Source organism: Coturnix japonica, chromosome Z, assembly GCF_054131305.1.
Source record: "Coturnix japonica strain WE chromosome Z, WE-NBRP24, whole genome shotgun sequence".
NCBI lineage: Eukaryota > Metazoa > Chordata > Aves > Galliformes > Phasianidae > Coturnix > Coturnix japonica.
This window is the reverse complement of record NC_140702.1, coordinates 18,519,863-18,541,267: the sequence shown is the minus strand read 5'-3', so window position 1 is coordinate 18,541,267 and position 21,405 is coordinate 18,519,863. Positions and strand designations below refer to the sequence as shown.

General features: G+C 37.9%; 1 long non-coding RNA gene across 5 annotated transcripts in view; it reads right to left on the bottom strand.

The window, feature by feature from the left end:
- LOC107306499 (uncharacterized) overlaps positions 1 to 21,405 on the bottom strand; it is an 88,113-nt gene that overhangs the window by 23,389 nt on the left and 43,319 nt on the right. The gene's annotated exons all lie outside the window — the stretch shown is intronic.

Sequence of the window (21,405 nt, the reverse complement as noted above, 5' to 3'; positions counted from 1 at the left end):
AGATAAGGGGAAAAAAAAAAAAAGAAAAAGTGGCAGCCCTGCTTGCAAAGCTCTGCAGCACAGGGAAATTGAGTCAGAATTTGGTCTCCTGAAAGATTTTGGTATGTGATATTATTTCTTATGTAACCTTAAGAAGTTTTCAGTGGGAATTATAAAACCAATCTTCTGTTTTGTCTCACTGGAAGCTGAAACAAAATGAACCGAATGAAAGTTTTCAAAAGATGAAAAATAATTGGAAGTGTTCCCAGTTAGTTTATATTTTTGCAAAAGAACATTTTGGGAGTAAAACTAGGAGGAAAATTTATCCTCTTTTGAAAAATAAATCTGCTGAATTTATGGGCAACTTGAATGGAGTGCTCTGTTAAAGCACATGAGGGAGAAGGCTAATGCTAAACACATTTATTTCCTCATCTCACCTACTGTATGAAGTCATTATAGTGAACACTATTTATTCCTAGATATTAAGTTAATTTCAAAATTCATCTTTATGCATTATGTTGTATAAGTTAATGGCTAGGAAATATTCTCTTGCATTGGACAGATCAAATTTAGTGTACAGTAGTTCATTAGCAGAACACCAATAATGCACAAAGCATATCATCAGTGAAACATTAGAAGTATGTGATCTGTATGTGAAGCTATAGAATGGTAACAATTTCCTCAAGACAGAGAAAAAAGCAGACTGATGTTTAGCTTTCAAACTTTGCTTTGAATTTTTTCTCTGTCTTGAAAAATGTTTTCCCAAATGAAAATCAAGACAGAATTTTTCTGATCTGCCCTATACTCATTCTGGGGCAAATCGAGTGTAATTCTGTCAAAGTGCAGTGATACATGAAAACTGATGAAGGGAATACTGAATCAGCTCCCAGAGTGTTTCTAATTTGTCAGTGTAAGGATGTTTGTGGAAAGCTAGCAAATTCACATCAATGAACAAACACCAAAAGAGAAATCAAATATTTCTAAGTAATTCTGATAAAATATTTCTCTTCAAAGATATCTTTGAAATAATTCTGCACAGAAAAATAATTCCATTTCAGTTTTGTTTGCAAGTTTACCATGGGAATGAAAACTGACACAATAAATAGAATCAGCTTCTTCTTATAGCTCCCCAGTCTTTACCTCACTTTACCAGAACTGTTTATCCAAGCTCATCCCTCAGTGCTACAGGCTAATCATCTTTCGACCCAGGGAAAGCTAAGGCCTCTTTTTCAGCCTACTTGTTTTTGATTCTTTCTTGTATGTGTAGCTCAGCTAGCTGGGAAAATCTCTTGAAGTATATTTTGGAGGTGAAAACAAAGCTAAACAAATTATTTCTGAAATGATTTCCTACCTTCTCCTGAAAAAAAAAAAAAAAAAAGAAAGAAAAGGAAAAAAAAAAAAGAGAAAACAATTACAATAAAAATACGCAGACTAAGAGAAAGGCTAAAAAAAAAATAAGCACACGAATCAATTATGAAAAGAGAAAGTTTCTTTGAATGAGGAAAAGCTGATTGGAATTAAGATAGGCTTTGTTCATATCTGCAAGGTACAAGGAGAGGACTTTTCAGGGGAACAGAAAAGGGGGATTTGGGAGTGTTTGGCTGCTTAACGCTACAGTGCTTCAGAGCCCATGTGAAAATTTGCTGCTAGCTATTAATCATCATTGTGCCCCTGCAAAGAAGCTGTTACAATGATGACTGTATGTCGTTATATTCCCACTGTAAGTAACGAATCAGAAAGCTGGGAAACTTGGATAAGAGCGGCTGGCAAACTTTTAAGAGGTGGAATCCATTTAAATAAATTTACATCACATTTGCTACTTTCGCTGGTATGGGAATCATACTTTAAAATGAAACAATATGTGGTGTTCATGGGCTCTGGTCTTTTATTCTCCTGTCTCTGAGCCTACTTTCCAGGTCAGCCTTTGCCAGCGCTGACAGCACGCTTTTCTCATAGCCTCTCCTTCTCTTAGCCTTTGGTTGCTTTCAAGTTCAATTTAGCACAATGAAGTTGTTATGCATGACAGTTTGGAGAACAGAATAGGTGGTGTCTGAGCCCGCTGCGTTGCTACAAAGTGGGCTCATTCTGTGTAGGCTGGCTCGGTTACTGAAGCCTTGCTGGTGGGACACTGCTGTGGACTTCCAGACGTTCCCATCCTGACGAAAACAATTAGCTTCAAACTGCATGGAGCTGCAGGGTCACCCTTTCTTTCAGTGAGACCATGCCATTTAATATGCTGCAGTGGATTTCAGATTTGTGGTGATTTATCCCGTTGTATTCCTCTTTTATGGTCTTCATTGACAGAGGTGTAAAGGAGAAGGGAAAGTTTGAATCTTGCATGGTTCAAGAGTTTTATTAGAAATCTAGACCATTGTTTTATGTTTATTTTATAAAGAAATGGAGTTGAAACATGTCAGGCTTAATTCCATTAGGCTGAACTGCCAGGAGAGAGCCCTGAGGTTCCTTGAAAAGAACCTGAAAGCGTCTCTTCCACTAACCATCAGAAAAGAGCCAAGTGACAAACAAGACCAAAACATGGAAGTCACCAGCACAGCAGCCTGCTACAGGAATGCCAGAAAGAGCTAGAATTGTTTATAGCTGGCAAATTGTGTGATTATTAAAAATAAGCCAAGTTATGAGCCCATTCTAAAGAACTTTGTACTGCTTGTCTATGTGCAGCACAGCTCCATACATTTGGTTGTGTTTGTTGACAACAGCAACATAGAACACCAAATATAGTAATACAACACATTTTGTACCCCTTCAGGATATTACTTTATTTATACACGAACCTTGCTATTAATGCAATAATAGCTTTCCTTTTTCCTTTCTAGGCAGTACAAGAATTGCTGTGACAAAGCAAATCAGTTGCAGTCTGCCTAACTATCTGCTATGAGCAGAGGCACTCAGTTTCTTGGATTCCCCAAAAGAAGATAATCAGTTCTAGTCATTATAGATCTTGCTAATTACTGAGTGAGCCTGTCAAATAGTTCTCAAGGATGGTTTCAGCATAAAAGGTTGCACTGTTAGGCTGGTAAGTTCTTCCCACCTCCTTTACTTCTTCACTTCTACCCCACTCCTTTTTCCTCTTCTTCCTTTCTTTCTTTCTTTCTTTCTTTCTTTTTCTTTCTTTTTCTTTCTTTCTTTCTTTCTTTCTTTCTTTCTTTCTTTCTTTCTTTCTTTCTTTCTTTCTTTCTTTCTTTCTTTCTTTCTTTCTTTCTTTCTTTCTTTCTTTCTTTCTTTCTTTCTTTCTTTCTTTCTTTCTTTCTTTCTTTTCTTTCTTTTCTTTCTTTCTCTCTCTTTCTTTCTTTCTTTCTTTCTTTCTTTCTTTCTTTCTTTCTTTCTTCTTTCTTTCTTTCTTTCTTTCTTTCTTTCTTTCTTTCTTTCTTTCTTTCTTTCTTTCTTTCTTTCTTTCTTTTCTTTCTTTCTTTCTTTCTTTCTTTCTTTCTTTCTTTCCTTCCTTTCTTTCTTTCTCTTCTTTCTCTTCTTTCCTCCTTTCCTCCTTTCCTCCTTTCCTCCTTTCCTCCTTTCCTCCTTTCCTCCTTTCCTCCTTTCCTCCTTTCCTCCTTTCCTCCTTTCCTCCTTTCCTCCTTCCTTCCTCCCTCCCTCCCTTCCTCCCTCCCTCCCTTCCTTCCTCCCTCCCTCCCTTCCTTCCTCCCTCCCTTCCTTCCTTCCTTCCTCCTTCCTTCCTTCCTTCCTTCCTTCCTTCCTTCCTTCCTTCCTTCCTTCCTTCCTTCCTTCCTTCCTTCCTTCCTTCCTTCCTTCCTTCCTTCCTTCCTTCCTTCCTTCCTTCCTTCCTTCCTTCCTTCCTTCCTTCCTTCCTTCCTTCCTTCCTTCCTTCCTTCCTTCCTTCCTTCCTTCCTTCCTTCCTTCCTTCCTTCCTTCCTTCCTTCCTTCCTTCCTTCCTTCCTTCCTTCCTTCCTTCCTTCCTTCCTTCCTTCCTTCCTTCCTTCCTTCCTTCCTTCCTTCCTTCCTTCCTTCCTTCCTTCCTTCCTTCCTTCCTTCCTTCCTTCCTTCCTTCCTTCCTTCCTTCCTTCCTTCCTTCCTTCCTTCCTTCCTTCCTTCCTTCCTTCCTTCCTTCCTTCCTTCCTTCCTTCCTTCCTTCCTTCCTTCCTTCCTTCCTTCCTTCCTTCCTTCCTTCCTTCCTTCCTTCCTTCCTTCCTTCCTTCCTTCCTTCCTTCCTTCCTTCCTTCCTTCCTTCCTTCCTTCCTTCCTTCCTTCCTTCCTTCCTTCCTTCCTTCCTTCCTTCCCTCCTTCCTTCCCTCCTTCCTTCCTTCCTTCCTTCCTTCCTTCCTTCCTTCCTTCCTTCCTTCCTTCCTTCCTTCCTTCCTTCCTTCCTTCCTTCCTTCCTTCCTTCCTTCCTTCCTTCCTTCCTTCCTTCCTTCCTTCCTTCCTTCCTTCCTTCCTTCCTTCCTTCCTTCCTTCCTTCCTTCCTTCCTTCCTTCCTTCCTTCCTTCCTTCCTTCCTTCCTTCCTTCCTTCCTTCCTTCCTTCCTTCCTTCCTTCCTTCCTTCCTTCCTTCCTTCCTTCCTTCCTTCCTTCCTTCCTTCCTTCCTTCCTTCCTTCCTTCCTTCCTTCCTTCCTTCCTTCCTTCCTTCCTTCCTTCCTTCCTTCCTTCCTTCCTTCCTTCCTTCCTTCCTTCCTTCCTTCCTTCCTTCCTTCCTTCCTTCCTTCCTTCCTTCCTTCCTTCCTTCCTTCCTTCCTTCCTTCCTTCCTTCCTTCCTTCCTTCCTTCCTTCCTTCCTTCCTTCCTTTTTTAAATCTGCAAGAATAAAATACTATCTTCAAACCTTCTTTGCAAACTGCTTGACTTGGTGGCACTCTGCTGAAAGGTAAAATGAAATTATACCAGAAAGTCTTTTCTGTCTTTGAAATGATTTGTTTATCTAAAGAACTAGGAATCATAATTAAAATATCTAGTTTAAAGCAAAACAAAAGGCATCCATTACAACTGCAGAAGTGCCTCAGTCTGGACTACATTCAGCCTCTGCTTTAGCAGTCTGATTTTTTACTACTGCAAATTAGCCTTCCTTCTACAGTTCACGAGTAGGATTTGGTACAATTAGCAGGCCTTAGTGAAAATTAAAACAAGTGGTAATATGCTTAAGGACAGATATAGGTTTCTTAGTCAAGAAAGGGACAGAGAATTCTGTACACATACGACATAATTCACATCAGTGTGTCAAAACATCAGAGTTATCCGCAGCCATTAGATACAGAATTTCCCCATCTTTCATTCACAAAAGTCCAAGCATTATTTTTGCAGTACTGCTGTAGCTAAAAATTTATTTTATTAACAAGTGGCATCATGTGAAAAATTATACATTATGGTGCTTACTCCTTATGTACAAAATAGAAGAGTGCAAACAAGTTGCTCCAGTGAAGAGTCAAGTTTGATTATAAAATAAAGTGATGCATAAATTAGCCTTTAAAATCATAAGAAGACCTCTGCATGATATATTTCATCAATATAATGTCTCTGTTGTTCTTGTTCAGACATCAGTGACATAGGTCACACAGAATTTATCAGCAGCAGATTTCAAGACAGAAAAAAACCAACTGTACCTGTATTCATACAAAATGATGGACACTTTATAACAAAGGTAACCTTGCCATACTTTGTTGCCACTGCTATTTTTTTCACTAATTTAGCATCACTTTCTCTTTTCTTAATTTCCCTAATGAACACAGCACACGGAGTAGTCAGAACATACTTAGCTAGGTCTAAACCTATCTAAATATCTGGGACCAGAATTGTGGTGCTGCCAAAATCATTTCCTGCATGCAGAACCCTGTGTAGAGTGGAACTGGTCTTTCTACGTCCCTAGGACTCAGTGTTCCTTATGATTAAATTGAGGATTTTTTTCTGTTGCCCGCTTCAAAATGTGTTTGGGGGTCGTTATGAAGAATGAAATACCACTTTGGCAACATGGTACATGGTATGTGGTCTTCCTACAAGGATATGTTACTCACAGAATCATAGAATCACCAAGGTTGGAAAAGACCTAAATGATCATCCAGTCCAACTGTTCCCCTATCACCAATAGCTCCCACTAAACCATGTCCTTCAACACAACATCCAGTTGATTCTTGAACACCCCTAAGGTCAGTGACTCTACCACTCCCCTGGGCAGCCCATTCCACTACCTGACAACCCTTTCTGAACTTTAAGGATCCATAAAACTAGAAATTTTCCAGAAAAGTACAGCATTCAGGTTAAAGTAAAATTTCTAGCAAGACTGAGCTGCAGAGTTCAACTGATTTGGTATGATTTGGCTTTCTTGAAAGCTGAACATAATCTTAGGCTTCATATGTATACCACGATGCACTAGTTTAGGGAAAACTGATAGAAATGTAGAAAATGTTCAGACTTACTTGCTTGCACTGGAGTAGTGTGATGTGAACCCAAGGCTTACACTGTAGTAAGAAACTAGTAATGAACTTGGGTATCTCTGATAATGTGATTGAGACTGAATATGGGAAATTCCACTGCCTCATATGTACAAGTTTGTAAAATGGATTTTGGTGGAAGCCATGAAGGAAGTTCATGCAGCCATGGAGGAAGGTCTTGGAAGCACATCAGGGTGAAGAAGATTCAGCTTAGTCCCAGATCCATCTTGCACACTGAAATCTTGGCACAGGGCAGTGCATTTACACTGCCCAGAGGTTACGCTCAAACCATTCCTCTTGGAGGAATATGAAGACAAACATTCCTGCTGATAAAGGCACTGTGTTGCCTTGACCTTTCTCCTCCTCATGGTGCCATGCATGCAACCAACTACTTTGGAGGATGAGAGACCATCAGTAGGGCTCTTTGAATTTCACTGAATAATCATTGATAAATTGATATCAGTTAGAAATTTTTATGATGTGAAAGAAAGACACTTTCACTTTCTCAAGCATGTGCACCACAAGTCTGGTGAGCTGTCTAACAGCACGTGTGTTGAGTTATAAAGTAGGATTAACTAAAATTCATTTGTTTTGACTCACCATGCCAATCAATACTGCACCAATTTGTTCTCATCTTCTACATATAAACAACAGTAACTGAGGCTAGTGCTTAGACAGATGACATAAATGAGCAGAGTTTATAATGAGTTACAAGGCATGAGCTGATTCTGGTTAGTTCTACAAAACAGGAATTAATCCTGAATGTTACTGGGGAGCAAACCAATCTCCCATTTGTCTTCTGACATGGAGAAAAAAATAACAAGGAACTCTATTACTTAAATAATTTTAGGGCTTCTTAGACATTTTTCCAAATTTCCTGCTTTTTCCCACTTTATCCATGCAGTATCAAAGCAAAAACAAACAAACAAAAAAACCCACCAGTGTGCTTTTTAAAGGGTGATGTTTTTTGTGTTTTTGTGTTGAAGATGAGTGATGTTATCAGAACACAATAACGAGAGCATTTAGCAAAAGAGGTAACTTCCTTTCTATGAGGAGCTTTGCAGAAGTCAACAACACCTTGCTTAAGTGAGTGCAATTCTGGGCATTCAGTGCTACCTCTTTTTATTATGAGGCATTGTGGTTTATGTGAATTATGGTAACTGTAGAAATACATTATGAAAAGATTTTTTTATATTTATATTGACACTTGCAGTACACAGTTATGGTATAAATTTTATGAACACCAGAGAGCAAAGTGCCTTTCCCAAACATGCCCACATTCATCATGTGTTGATGCCTGTGTAGACTGCTTCTGTTCCTATCACAGTAACTACATCTGGGCTTACTTCTGTACACAACCTCATTGACTCCGCCTGTGTGCAAGTTCTCAAGCTGGTTGGAGGGCCCATTCTCACCAAAAATTGTGTGTGAGCATTCTCCCTGTGCTGGGGATCTTTCTGAGTTGCAGTTTTCACATGAGGGACTTCATATGACAGTTAATACTGAGAAAAAAAACTCATTCATTATAATGTACCACAGAATCTTTCAGTAGGAATAAACTTGCAGAAACAGATAAATAAAATAAGAATTAGCAGAGCATGTAAATAGCTGAATTAACTTTTAAATACAGCAAGACTTAGGAATTGAATTCAGGCTCATATGTCAATGCAATACCCACAGCTGGGACATTTGTTTTTGTTAGCCTACACATAGACACTCTTAGTAGGTCTGGTATAACACAAGTCTATGTGTCCTATTTGAAAACAGACCACCCTTCATAAAATAGCAAAGCTGCTTCCTCCAAGCATCAGTGCAGTAGCCAGGAAATATTTGTTTAGGAACACTGTCGGTGTTTCTGATAGAGATGCATTCTTCCTGCTTGTATCATATTTAAAAATACAACACCATGGTGTTTTTTTAAACTGCAGTATGTTAGGTTGCAGGAATAGAAATATCTTCTACCGTACATGTATTGCTCATAACACAAAAGAAGGTACACAGAACAACTTTTGGAATAAACATTTCAGCTGTGTGTTGAAAACAAGCACATGGGCAATGCCTTTATATGTGAATGTGCAGCTTAATGCTGTTCAGCCTTAGCTGAACCTCAGCTACCAAAAAGCTTTCTTTGGCCCTCTTTTACCAAAGAAAGCAGCCAGGTGCATCTAGGGCACTTGTATGTAAAAACAAGAGGCTCCTAATTAGACTTTAAAGCCCAGGGATCAGCCTGCAGAGTACTGAGCAGCTGCAGGAGTGGATGGCACTCGTGGGGTGAAGAGCATGAAGGGCTGCACGTCCCCAGGATTGAGGCCAGGGGTGAGCAGCCTGGTATGGCTGCAAGGGCAGAAAGGAGCAATTAGGGGAGGTGCTATAGAGAGTGAGAGTGATGCAGGAAACAGCAGGCTAGGAAATAAATCCATGGGGGAGAGAGAGAAATGGAGGGAGTCTTCAGCTGTAGGGATGCAGAAAGCAGTAGAGCAGAAGGAAAAGAACTGAGATGAAATGAAGGAAAAGTGAGGCAGGAAGTGCCTCTGAAGGTGAAGTGTGTACAAAACTGGCAGAAAAAAAGAGCAAGGAAGACCATGGGGAAAAATGTCAGGGAATGCAGAACAAGGAGTCTGGGCAAATTAGTAGAAACTGAATAGAATTTGATGGGAAGCAGAGTGAGAGAAAGCTGTGGGCATATGTTTGTCCCAGGTATAGCTCAGTTATTTATCAATGATTTATTATAAAATAATAAAACAAGAAAATACAAGTCATTGTTGGAAAACACAAGATCTAGAAAGGATCAGTGTTGCTATCCAGATTTCTATACTGCTGCCAAACATGAAGTATGGTGGGAAGTAAAGATATGAAAGCTATGGCCCTCTCTGCGAATTCCCAAACCAACCCTGCTGGGGTTGACTAGTATTCCTAGCTTGTAAAAAGTGATTGATTTGCCTGAGGAGCGCACTGAATATTAGGTACTTTCAAAGCAGCCCTGAGCAGGAGAAACACTGCAATTCTTCAAGGGATTGCAAAACCTTTCTGCTTCGGGACCTAATGCGTACATCCACTGTTCAGTACAAGGCACCGCTGGTGCATCTGGAGTTCACCACCTTGTCCTGCTCTGCATTGCCCTCAGCAGAACTCAATGACACCCACTGCACCATATTCCCTGTTCTCTTTCACTCAACAAAGAGCTCACACTTGAGCACATCCTTGACTCCAAGGGCATCTTGTAAGGGTGTCCCACTCATGGGTTCATCAGCCAGATTAGCTACAAAATGCTCAGTAACTTGCAGTATTGCTCCAGTGATTTTGTTAGAATATTTAATGTTTCTTTTGGAGACTGGTGCTATCATTTTCACTCATTTTAGGTGTCAGAGACTAAATAAGCTTTGGTGGAGACAATTCAAGGGAGGACTACAGAAGTAAGTAAAAAAATTGTATGTTTAAAAACATATTAAATAACTTGCTGTAACTATCTCAGTGGATTTTTGTTTTCTTGTCTTTCCTAGTAAAGGATAACCAAAAACATGAACTTTACAAATTTACAAATTGTTTCTTTCTTGGTTAATCCTTATAAGAATGAATGTTTTGTTCCATACTGTGATTGATATTATTCTGTATATCATTAATTCTATAGGGAAGCAGTGTTGCCATACATGAAAATCTTGCACTGTTACTCATGCATAGAAAACTGATGAGGTTAGAATGTACGTATAACTGTATATCTATAGCAGAGTCACTGTGCACGTGTGTGTGTATGTGTGTGTATGCTCTCTTTGCTTTTTAAAAATATTTTTGTATTTTATAAGCAGTTTAGGACAGTTTATTTATTTATTTATTTAGTTAGTTGTATATTTATTTATTTATTTTTGCCTTCAAATAAAATAGATCTAGAAGGGAGACATAATCACAGTATGTATTTTGAAAACATTTCAATAATCTCCTGAAAGGACTTTACGTATTCAATCCATTATTTCCTCAAATTATTTAGAGAATAAAACCTGGGTTGATTCTCTCTGGAAATTGAAGACTGGAGTATTACTGACTGTCCAGTGAGAAAATTTTCCAAGCATGGTTACTCTACTTTTGTATTCTCCCCATAGAATCATGTATCTAAAACATATGAAATGTGGAGATGGAAGTACTACATGCCGTGACCACAGAGGCTATCTAATTTCCATGTGATTGCAATGTATGTTATGGCCTCATAACGTACATCTAGAATAGCCAGCATTTCTTGAACAGTGCTTCCAGGTGTTGTTTTTGCATGCCAGATAATTGTAAATATAACCAGAAAGTCTTGAGGAGACAGATTATCATCTATGAAATCATGCTACTGCACTTTGCTTTTCTCTCACACATACGTGGTTGCATTAGCTATAGTTCTAAGAATACATTCAGCTACACTGTAACTGACAGGAAACCTAGACTGTGTTTTCACAAAGCTTACTTATTTGTGTACAGAATAAGATTGTAGCTGCAAATTGCATTCATATGGGCATTAAGGCTGTTGTACAGCAATACTGTCATTCAGAGGTATCATTTGACTCCAGCAAGCTTTCCCCAAAGAAACAAAGGGCTGCTGTTTAATTTAATACTAATAATATGCATATATATATATATATATATATATAGTTACTGAATAAACAGCTTCACATTTATAGCTTCTGTGATCACAACAGCAGGCTTGTGACTAGTAAACACAGAGCCAGACGTCATCAGGATAATTGCTCCAAGTAGGCTTTTTTGCTTGTAATCTTTTTCAGTCTGCGGAACCGTTACATAAAGATATCTAATTTAGGCAGGCCTTAAATAAAGACAGTGGGTCATTACATGTTGGAAGTATAATGCTAAGGCTTGTAACAAAATGCATGCTTTAATTTTTATGGAATAAGAAAAAAACTGTAAGTGATAACAATCCTAAAAACTGGGGAAAAAAAAGAGAAAACGTGTTCATTGCATTCTCAGATGATGGAGCCATTGTGAAATTGGTCTTATTCTTGCAATTCAAATACATCATAAATGCTTTCTACATCCTCTGACAGTTAGGCAAGAATAAGTCAGTACCTGAAATTAAATACACTGAAATCCAAGTTTTGGTGAATATAATGTAGCATTTGTGTATATAAGAGTGTGTTTTTATGTGCTAGTATTCATACAACTATAGTGCAAGTTTGTGCATCTCATTGCTATAGCAGAGCACCCTTGGTCAGAAGCTGAGCATCATAAACAATTCTTAGGTCACCTTTGCACAAAATTTGTCAGTCCAAAGCAAAAAATGTAGAGAGTTTATAATATTGCTGTTTTAAATCAGATACTTCTCTGTACAAAACACTGTGTACGTTCTCCTGCGTCTGTTTTCTGACAACACCAATGTAACAAATATGCCTAAGAATTCAAAATATAGGTTTATCATGGACCTTTCTTGTACATGTTCTGCACAGCTTTTGCACTATGGCAGATTGTTCAGCTAGCATTCTCCCATTTTCCTTAAAGGATTAGCATTTAAAGCACAAGCTGACAGCATCGTACGAGTGATAGATAGCTAAATGTAGCGTACATGTGTAAAGCAAAACCTCACACTGAGTCTATGAACAGCATACCCTTGTACAGATGAGTCATTACAACTAAAATAACAGTAGCCTCATGACTGGCAAACGTCTCAACCATTTCCCAGTAAATATGTACAAATGTTGGCGTCAGAAATACCTGAGAACTGCTTTCAGTGTATCAACTCTTTTCAAGTGCACTCAACCATGAAAACATATAAATTCACTCACAATTAAGTAGAAATATTTATAGGTACACATTTATCTGTCTCCAGATGTGAGTATGCACAGAATGATTAATGCAAACATGTAAATCATTTTCAGTCTCATTTATATTGATAATAACTATAAATATAAAGTTAAGAAAAAGTTTCATGTGCATTCTTCTCAGTATTCTTGCTTTTGCAGTACATATTCAGGTATGCATGTTCACACAGCTTTTAGCATGTCTTTCTTTTAAAGCCTGCCTGGGAAAGGCCACATTGCTGGGATGTAGTTCTGAAAGATACCTTATTGAGATGTCCTCCATGTTTGGGCTTACCTTCCTCTGGCTTATGGAATAAGTGAACTCAATCCTTGAGAGACCTCCAATTACACAATTCTCATTTTCTTCAACAGGAATCAGATATTCAGAGCACCTTTTATTATGGAGCCTGGCTACGGGCATCTTGCTCGTGTGGTCATTCACCCAGGAGCATTAGCAAAGGAAATGCTTTGGGTAGGGGAGGTGAAATAGCATATTAAATCATTGTTTTCAAAGTATCTTTGCAGCAGAACACTGAAACACCAGTGGATCACAAGCACAGCAGGACCAGCATTGGGAATTGGCTCTGGTTTCAGAAAGCCACATGAAGAGAACTGGGATCCATTTGGAGGATGCTGGCAATACTGCTAGCCGGTCAGACCACTCATTCTGTCCTCACCCCTTCCCTCTGCAGCCTCCCCATTCTACCTGCTGCTCGTTCTATGCAAATTACCATCATGAATATGGATAATTATGCAGAATCATGGTAATTTTTCAGAGTTATCCAGCGTGATGTTTATAGGGCAGCTGCATGCATCAGTTTAAACAAGAGTTTAAACTCTTTTAAATATACTTTTAAATATACTTATAACTCTTTTAAATATACTTTTTCATTTGTATAGCATTTTTAATATTACCTTGGCATCTTTGGGGAACAGGATGAATTGGTAGGAATTTGAACAAAATGTTTTAAAGAAACACAACTTTACTATCATGCTTCTTGATAAAGTTTTTGGTTTTCAAGGTATTTCTTGTATGTGTGCATACACCTAAGTTGGTCTTACCTCTAGGTCACTTATATACAAGAAAAGAATAGAAGTCTTTCTGTGTATGTTTTACATTTTATTATGTTAACTATGGATAATAACTAAAAGGTTTATTTTCTTGGAATGGCTTCTGAAAATGAGTTTGGTCTGTCTAACTACCTCAGTAAACTGTTCACCTACCTGATAGAATGATTTAGCAAGCTTCTCTTGTTCTTATTTTTAGCACAAACTAGAGACAAAGAGATTAAATGATGTGCAGTTAACTATGGCATACTGCAATCATGTTCCAGATCCGCTGCACGTCCCTAAGGCTTGAATACATTCTTTCTTGAAGAAATCAATTTGGATGTAACCTAAAAATTCCTTTTTGTAGTAGTTACCACGTATCATCATTTTTGTTCTTCACATTTTAGGTAGATAGCACATCCACTGGTCCTTCAAATTCACATTGTGATTTCATTTGAAATCATTCATGTTCCTTGTGTATGGAGGGGATGTGCCCTTTGAGGTCTCAGATACCACTGGTATTTCCTACACACCAGTATGCAATGGTAAGACTGAGAAGACTCTCTTTTTACAAACAAACAAAACCAAACCTTGTAAAATTGCCTGTTCTATCTCAGATAATTACTGCATATTAATGTAGACCTAATTACTTTGATTAAAAAAAAAAAAAGAAAGAAAAAGAGTATTTATATTATATTTACAGGACAAACCATGCAGCATCAGTTCTGTACGAATCCTTCAGCCTTAACAGAGATAAATGTGTTGCTATGTGACTAAATAATATATTTATATATATATATCAGGTCAAATTAAAGAAAGCACAGCACTTCGGTTTCAATTATGTATGTTCTTAATAGAACTTACTGGCTGCTCATAAAATTTAAGAGTGCACTTCATTGTGTCTTAAGTACTTTCATACACCACTGCATTTGCATTTAGGAAAAAACAAACAAACAATATATATATTTTTTTCATTTGTTTAATTTTTAAAAGATATTTTCTATGGATTGTTTAATGGACATAAACGCAATCTTGCCCTTCATCTATGATGAGGAAGTGGGAGAGGACCTCACTGAAAGTCCTGTCTTCTGGTATTGTACAAGATCTCAAATTTAATTGGGGAAACCAGCCAGAAGGTACTGAAACAATGGAATAAGTGGGAAGTCTTTGCTTTGTATAATATGGAGCATATTTTACATTTATTTGTTTCAAATGACTGCAAAGGTACACACTGCAAACTTGACTGTGGCACACTGCAGACAAAACTTGCAGATGTGTACAAAGGGAGTGAAAAATGCTATTCCCACATAAACAAGCAAGTGTATCTGGAAACATGAATTGGTACATGTGCATCACATCTGCACAAAGCAGTACGGCCCCCGCATGTGGTACTTTTATAATGGCAGGATTTATAATCTACCAAAGCATTCATGAAGATCAAGGGAGTGACTTAAGATGCTGTTTTCAGAAAACAAAGAGACACAAATGTAAGAATTTTCTCTGTTTGCTTTGAGTATATAATTCATTTCTGGCAGACAGCAAGCTGTACCTGCCCTGCCCCATCCTCAACAGGATCCAGGCTTGGAGGCCTTGTGTGCAAACCAAGAGCTTTCCCAAGAGGTTCTCTGACCAAAGCAATCATGAGAGCTCAATTATCTTACTAATGAAAATTATCACAAGCTCATATGAAAAAAATACAATAGGAAAAATGACATCAGCAAGGTCTCTGTCCTACATGCATTTTTTAATGATACTCTACCCTTTTCATAAGGCCATCCTTTGAGCTGCATGTGTCCTCTGCTCTTAGCGCTCAGAACATGCTCAGTTTTAAAATCTGAGATTTAGGAGTCATGTTTAAGGGGATACACCTGCTCCTGCAAGCCCTTGCTGAAGGAGCAGTTCTGAGAGCAGCGCCTCAAGAAACTCTAATGTGTTCCTTTAAATTAGTGATGAGTCAAGGCATTGTGCTTGCTCTCATTCAAAGAGAAGGCTCCCTTTCATTAAGGGATTTCATTAAGATTTTATTAAAATGTGGGGTTCTGAGTTTTTATCACTACCACACATTAGGACTTGGATGTTAGGCATAACCAAAACTGATAATGAAATCGAGATGTTACATCCTAAATTCACTACATGCCTACTCCGATGTAGCAGCTGCTTGCATTTGTCATGCTGCTTAGAAAATACTAATTCATGCATACAGAAATTGGAAAAATGCATCTCCCATACAAATTCGTTCTTATACGTTTGTAAATAGATTTTCAAGGGTTGTTTTAATTTGCTTTAAATAACATATCTAATGCAACTTATGGAAAGTAAAGTTCTAAAATTAAAGGGGCACCTTCCACAAATTCTGGGCAGTGGTTATGATAGAGAGTTCCTTTTGCATTGCTAAGGAGCTGAACACAATAATTTGATGGCAATCTTTTGCCTGGTACTCACATAAGGTGATTTCGTAAGGAATGGTATTTATTTACAGTTGCTGCTGTTAGTGCCAGAGACTTTTGTCTACAAGAGGAAGGTAGTTTCCTCCTGGAGTTCTGCAAGCCAAACAGCCAGGGCTCAACCCTGCAAAGAGAGCTCACTTGCTGGTTGCTCCCAGCACCCAAATGATGGCCAGGGGCTTCCTGTCCTGCTGCCCCACGAGGTCCCAGCTGCTGCTGGCAGGCAGCCATAGCACGGGGAAATGCACCCATAATAGCGCCCTGTAAATTAACTTGACATTTGATGCAGGGAGGGGTGAGGGGGACTAAGAGCTTACAAAAGATGTCAAAAACAAAAGCCACTTGAGACCTGCATGACATACAGTGTGGGCTTGAGGGAGCTACAGGGTGGTTATTGCTCTGTGAGCAGTGCGCAGCCCGACCCTTCTTTGTTAAGACAGTTCAGTCACTCTTTGTTGAAGCCACGGAATCCATCAGATAAACAAAAAAACACCACCATTTTCCCAGAAGAACTACTACGACACCAAAAGAACCAAATACTACCACCAATGTGCACTGCCCGCTAGGGGCTTGGCTTTGTTTCTTGTCTTGGAAATTATGATCTTCAAAAATCTGTCTGTATAGAAAGATAAATTAAAACAACTAATATTCTGCTATGGATTTTAAAGTGCAGTGTGTAATTAAATTACAAATAGTTTAAGTATTTTGGGTACCAAGTTAAGTGTGTGAGATATATAATCAGGGCTATATTTTCAAAATATTGTTAAGCGTTTCATTTCTCCTTGCACTTGAAGCTAGGAATATTTTTTTCCTTTTTCCTTTTTCACTGTTGTTGTTAAAAAGTACTTGAATCAAGGATGAAATATTGACTGAGTCTCTGAGTCAGCTTGCAATAGAGTGCAATAGGGCGCAGAGGGACACAGCGTCTTAAAGGTATTAGACATGCAGGAATGTTATTATGCTTTATTGTGTCTGCCTGTCCCCACCTCGCTTCCTTTCTCCCACCTATCTCTTCCTCCTCCCTCTCCCCTCTGTCTTCCACACACATACATGCATGCACGCATACATACATATATACATTCATACGTACACTTGCACAATGCCCCCCCCCCCCTGCAGCACAGGCAACACTACATCTGGTTGATGATGTCTGGCCTTATGCTTTTACTAGCAACGTGTACCAGTAAAATGCATAATCGCAATGTCCCTGCTCCTTGATATTTGTGGATTTATTTACAAGTCCCCACATTCTACATTTTTTCCTGTTTCTGTGGTTTATATTTCTGGCCTGCACATATTCTCTTGGGAATTTCAAATCAGAAGCAAGATAGAACTGGAAAATATTCAGTAAGGCAGCCTGCATCTCTATCATTTAGTGGTGAGGTTTGTGTGTGATTTTTCTATTTTTTCTTTTTTTTTAAAAAAAAAAAGAAAAAGTCAGCCTTAAGGGTTTTATGGATATATGGAGAGTATTTTGATTGGCTCTGTTCGCCTACTTACGGTTCCACTTGTGTAAAATAGCTGTTGTAAAATTAATTGGTGTACACAGATATGCTTGCTTATATGTAAATCCACTGAGAATGACAAAGTTGATAAGTTTTTGTCAGATTAAGCCCCGTGTTCTGACATTGGCAGCTCTAAGATTCTGCACAAAAGAGTTAAAATGCTAAAAACTGATTCATTATAGTGTTCCTTTTGGTAGTAACTAAAGAAAGGATTTAACTGGTTCAAAAGGAAGTCATTCAAACCAAGCTATTTTTCACATCTGTAAGAAGGCCTTTCATTAGCACATTTTACTGTTGCCAAGTGGACATTTCCATTCTGTAAACAGAAGGATACACTGTATTTCATTAATGATGTATTTTCCAAATATTTACTGACAAGGGCTTTCTCCTGCAAGATTTCACACACTTACCTGAGTAAACCTCTTTTTTATCAGCGGATTGGTCATGCAAGCTATTTGTTATAAGTGAATTGGTGAATCAGGCTCTAAAATTGAAAAATGGTCTCAATACGAATTAATTTACTACTGTGGTGTATTTTTCTTTTCTTTTTAATTTTTTTTTTTAATTTCCTCCTCTTGTGAACAAATAATTTACAATTAATTATATTCTAGCAGTTGATATTAATTTTAGAAAGCCACAATGATTAAAAAATAAACAACTCACAATTTATACTTTTCAAGTAATATCTACATTTTTCCCTATTTTTAATTTGAAGCGAGGAGATATTCTCTATAATTTCACCATAAGTAAAATACTGTTGCTCCTAAGACAAGCAGGGACTCCAGGATATTGAATGAGAATAACAACACTCATAATGTTCAAAATTACAGTTAATTTACAGTCAGAAGCAAGATAATTCACATTAACATTCTTCTGTCTCAGGTTTTGTTTTCTTCTGTAAGTAAGCATAGTGTTTTTGCAAGGCATTGCCTTAGTAGTAAAGCAATTTAGAGTACAGGATATTTTTAGACTGCATTCATTTAAAGGAGGGGGAGGGAAAGGCCGTGCAGTAGGATATACATGTATTTGTAATTCATATTGTTGCTCTGCTTCTGTTGTACTCTGAGCTTCCATCATGTCTAAGATGGGGAGCTGGCATCCAGACAGTGCAGCAGGGCAAGAAAAAAGCCCTCATTGCAAATACAAATAGCAGGGCTTCTACCTCTCCTCTGTTATTCCTACTAATTATCACCAGGCTTCTTTTGTTTAAAAAATAAAGGTAAAAAGCTGTAGGGTGGGACAGTGTATCTGGGCAGTCTGCTAAGTAATGTTATTAATCCTTTGGGTCCAAAACAGAATCCTTTTCATTGTGGTCTTTCAAAAGCCTCAGTCTACATTTCAAAAAGATGACAGAAAAATGAACTTGAATGTGTAAGCATTAAACATTTAAATTCTCTACTCCTTGGTCTCTATACTGATAGCCATATTTTACATCTTCCCATCCCCCACTCTACTTCTGCTGATTTCAGTTCATTTGCATGGCTTCATTATGCATATAGCCTTTGTTCTTCTGATGCAGAGTACAGAAGGGTGACAAAGCAAAACCTAGAGACAGAGACCTTTCCTTTTTCTCTTCCTTAGAATTTTTCCAACCACCAGAGATTAAAATTTCATTTACCGACATAATTCAGTCTCAAATCAGATACATGTTCTTGCTTATAAAATAATAACAAACTTATTATTAAAAAAAATAAAAAATAAAATAAAATGAAAAGCCGATATCTAAACTGCCACACAAAATCTTTGGTATTAATGATACATTCAGGTCTTCATTTTTTAACAGGATAAATAAACAGACTGGTGATATGTAGCAATTACAAAGTAACTGTGTTTGTTTGTTTGTTTGTTTTTCTGTGAATTATCTTTTATACATATAGCTATATAGCTATATTAATTTTGATAATAAGGTGTTATAAAATACATTACAGAATGTGGACAATAAGGATCAATATGGGCAACCTTCCTTTCCAAAAGTTCTCACTTTCCTTGCATCTCAAAACAGAGAGACAACATCCCACAGACATGTTATATTCATTTCAGATTTTTCTTATCCTGTACCAAATGTATTTTGATGGCATGGAAATTCGAGTCTGATTCATCCAGTTTAATTCACTTGTTTCAGTGGATCTGCCCACCAGAGGGGAGTTTTCATTGTCAGTTTCTTAGTTTTAGTCCAGAAGCAGCTGGTGTAGTTCTTAATGTGACACCCGTAGAAGGGCATGGTCAAATCCCATTGACTGCAACTGGGACACAACTGAGCGAGGAAAGTACAGTTTAATCAAAGTAATAATTATAATTATGATGATGATATATAATAATAATATGTTTGTTCTTTATATGCTTCTGGGATGTAAAAGGAAAGGATAATTTGGCTATTTGAGTTTCATCTTGTGTGTTACCAAGTACCTCCACTTCTGGGAGATTCTTATATGCCAAGTCAATTCGTTAATTTCCAGTATTCTGTGGAAACATTAAATTAATCAAATACAAATCTTTAAGCTTCTTTCTAAATAAGAATAATTTCTGTAGGCTTAAAGTGCAATTCCACCAACCCCACTTCCATCCCAGAAGACAAAAGTTTCCTTTCTCAAAGGAGGATGGGAAGTGCTGGACATCAGCAGGCTGAACATGAGGCAGGTTCATTCTGGCTTGTGCCAGCAACAGTGTGGCTAACAACAAGATAATGGAAGGGATTGTCTCTTTGAGTTCAGTACTGGTGAGACTACACCTCAAGTACCACGTTCAGTTTGGGGCCCCCCACTGCAAGAAGGATACTGAACTGCTTGAGCAATGAAGATACAGAAGAGTCTAGAAAACAACATGTGAGGATCAGCTGAGGGAACAGGTTCTCTGTAGTCTGGAGAAGATGAAGCTGCAGGGAAACTATCTCTCTAAATCTGCTTAAAAGGAGGTTGTAGTGAGGTGGGTGTTGGTCTCTCATCTAGGGCAACAAGTGAAAGGACATGAAAATGGCCCCAAATTGTTCAGAGGTTTAGATTTGTCATTAGGAAGAATTTTGTCAAAGAGTGTGGTCAAGCACTAGAAAGGGATGCCAATGGAAGAGGTGGAGTCACCCTCTATGGAAATATTGAAAAAAATGTATGAATGAAGCACACAGGGACATTGTTTTGTAATAGGAATCGGTAGATAAAGTTGATGGTTGAACTTTATGATCTTGAAGGTATTTTCCGACATAGATGATTCTATGATGCTATATTTCTGATTCTAATCCTAAGGCATACAATACTGCCTTTGTCTCCTTTCAGAACATTTCCTAGCGTAATTGGTTTCAACTCATTGATGTGATGTGGCACAAAAATATAGCTCTATAATTCAATGGAAGAAATGCTTGCCTTCTTAAAATTACCTGCAAGAATTTATCTGTGCCTTCCTCAGAGCTGCCACCATGATCTAGATCAAATGCTTATACTGTGCATACTTTTAAATAAAGTAATGTTCTGTGAGATGCTTTTAATTGCTATATCATTCTCACTATGTTCCAAATATTTATTGCCCTCAGAGAGTGTATGATATGTGAAATATAGCCATTGCTCCCATTCCCATAACATTTATTTTGTGTGGAGCTTAGTCTAAAAAACTGGAAGACGAAGCCCAGGAAGATGAACCTGGGGGCTTATAGTCCTCAGAGCAGCAAGCAAGCCATCATATCTTTAGTTGAATTCTGGACCTGTTTCTGTAGGAATCCTCCACAGGATACATATCATATCTCAACACATATCTCTGCTTGAAAATTATATTCTGCATAATATTAAATATTATGTGTAACAACTGTATTTTTATATGCCTATTATTTACAGGTAGTTGATAAACAGCTGTAATAAATATTTGTTTATTTGGCAATGCAAGTAGCATAACATACTTCCTGTTTCCAACTGGACTCATGCTGTGGCTGGAACACTCATGTTCATGAGTATGAATGACAAGTTTTGGTAAGAATTAAAGTAGATAACCCCTAAAAATTCCTTCCAGGTCAAGGTATTCTATGTTTCTATGTTTCTATAATGTATTAGAGAAAATACTGTAAAAGCAAATGCCACTGTTTTCCTCTAAGTAGATGCTGACATTTTGTAAAAACAGAACTATGCAATTTTATTCACTAAATGGTAACCTACTTCTAGCCTGGACTGAAACTGCACGTTTAAAAGTTCCATCTTAATTTTCCAGAATTAACTAATGGTGGCTGAGCTACCAGCAAAAGCCATGGTGTCATGACAGCTGGGATGCTAAATGGT